The following is a 2,500-nucleotide window of genomic DNA, read 5'->3' as shown; positions in this document are numbered from 1 at the left end:
CTCTGCACCTAAACACTGAGGTAAAACACTGTTTTTTTATTTTTTACTAGGAACATTAAAGTGTGTGTGTGTGTGAGGTGTGTGAAGTGTATTTGAGTAGAGTTAAGCTCTGGTACTCAACGTCTCCGTCTGAGTTATTCAGTAAACCTGAACACTCGACACACATTTTGAGAACTTTGAGCTCATAAAGCAAGACATTAGCGACTCTGATTTACTCTGGACATGTTGATCTTAACTAATAATAACGGCAATTAACACAAAATCCAGATGAATGTCTTTTACATAGTAAAGCACTGACACAGGAAAAGTAGACACAGAACATCAAACCCAGTAGTGTTAATTAACACCTAGAGGTTTCTTTACGTTGTTAAATAAACTGCATGTATTTAATAAAAAGTGTGTAAAGTACTTATAGAAAATTAGCACCAAATATGAACCTTCAATTTTGACTTGTATGACGTATTTAATCAACGCATACATTTCATTTTAACAGTTGCAGTGTTGAATTACCACCTAAATGGGGTTTTAATTAATTAAAATTAATTTACATTTATCATAATTAGTTTATTCATACATGATGTTGGCTTAATTTTCTTGAATTGTTTTGTTTAAGTAAATCTGAAAGTGTTTAATGTCTGTAGTGTTTACAAAAAGCCTTCGGACATTAAACACTGAGATATGAAATTTTCCAATATAAAATGACAGTTATTATAGTAACATCTATAAAAATGCATGCTTTTATTTCCTCTCGTTTAAATGACTGTAATTTACTGTACACTGGCGTATATTGTACACTCTACAGCGCTTCTGTCAATCATTCACACGTAGTGCAAGTGCAGCTGCGAGACCATGAAGAGAAAACTCATCATTGGAGTAAAGTTTACAGTAATTTACTGGCAGCAGATTTGCCTGTAAAGTACTTTATATTTACAGTAAATACCTGTAAAACACATTTTAAATACTGCAATGTCTTTATAGATCATTCCTCCCCCCTTTTTATTTTTATAGTATATTACTGTATCCTCTGTATTTCCAGTAATCTGCTATAAATTTGGCTGTAAATTTTACAGTGTGAGTTTAAAGTTTTACTGTTTGTTTTTAAAGCTCTTAACGGTCCGGCTGCATCCGACGTCTCTGACCTGCTGTGCCACAAACTCTGTCTGTTTTTAAATGAAGACTAAAAACACTTTTATAAATTGGCTTTATCAGTGTTTTATATGTTTGGCGTTTTTTCGTTTTTAATACATACTCTTAATATTCTATTCTGTGACTTTTTTTATATTATATAATATGTACAGCACTTTGGTCAACATCAGTTGTTTTAGATGTGCTTTATAAATAAAACTTACTTACTTACTGCATCACAGTAACACCAAAAAAATAGCTCATTACGGTAACGCCTATAAAAATAGCTCATTAAATTAACGTCTAAAAATAGCTCATCAAAGTAAAGTCTATAAAAATAGTTCATTAAAGTAAAGTCTATAAAAATAGCTCATTAAAGTAAAGTCTATAAAAATAGCTCATTAAAGTAACGCTGATAAAAATAGCTCATTAAAGTAAAGTCTATAAAAATAGTTCATTAAAGTAAAGTCTATAAAAATAGTTCATTAAAGTAAAGTCTATAAAAATAGCTCATTAAAGTAACGCTGATAAAAATAGCTCATTAAAGTAAAGTCTATAAAAATAGTTCATTAAAGTAAAGTCTATAAAAATAGCTCATTAAAGTAACGTCTAAAAATAGCTCATTAAATTAACGTCTAAAAATAGCTCATCAAAGTAAAGTCTATAAAAATAGTTCATTAAAGTAAAGTCTATAAAAATAGTTCATTAAAGTAAAGTCTATAAAAATAGCTCATTAAAGTAACGCTGATAAAAATAGCTCATTAAAGTAAAGTCTATAAAAATAGTTCATTAAAGTAAAGTCTATAAAAATAGCTCATTAAAGTAACGTCTAAAAATAGCTCATTAAAGTAACGCTGATAAAAATAGTTCATTAAAGTAACGTCTAAAAATAGTTCATTAAAGTAACGTCTAAAAATAGTTCATTAAAGTAAAGTCTATAAAAATAGTTCATTAAAGTAACGTCTAAAAATAGTTCATTAAAGTAACGTCTAAAAATAGTTCATTAAAGTTACGGCTATAAAAATAGTTCATTAAAGTAAAGTCTATAAAAATAGTTCATTAAAGTAACGCTGATAAAAATAGTTCATTAAAGTTACGGCTATAAAAATAGTTCATTAAAGTTACGGCTATAAAAATAGTTCATTAAAGTAACGCTGATAAAAATAGCTCATTAAAGTAACGTCTAAAAATAGCTCATTAAAGTAACGCTGATAAAAATAGCTCATTAAAGTAACGTCTAAAAATAGCTCATTAAAGTAACGTCTAAAAATAGCTCATTAAAGTAACGTCTAAAAATAGCTCATTAAAGTAACGCTGATAAAAATAGTTCATCAAAGTAAAGTCTATAAAAATAGCTCATTAAAGTAACGTCTAT

General features: G+C 28.2%; 1 protein-coding gene across 1 annotated transcript in view; it reads left to right on the top strand.

The window, feature by feature from the left end:
* tec (tec protein tyrosine kinase) overlaps nucleotides 1-2,500 on the top strand; it is a 15,055-nt gene that overhangs the window by 120 nt on the left and 12,435 nt on the right. The window contains exon 1 of the mRNA XM_026911797.3: nucleotides 1-20. This exon is cut by the window's left edge and continues 120 nt beyond it. The gene's annotated coding sequence lies outside the window, so the exon portion shown is untranslated. The remainder of the gene's footprint in view (nucleotides 21-2,500) is intronic.

Source organism: Pangasianodon hypophthalmus, chromosome 16 (genome assembly GCF_027358585.1).
Source record: "Pangasianodon hypophthalmus isolate fPanHyp1 chromosome 16, fPanHyp1.pri, whole genome shotgun sequence".
Lineage (NCBI taxonomy): Eukaryota > Metazoa > Chordata > Actinopteri > Siluriformes > Pangasiidae > Pangasianodon > Pangasianodon hypophthalmus.
The sequence above is the reverse complement of the archived record's forward strand: the minus strand, read 5'-3'. Positions and strand labels throughout refer to the sequence as shown.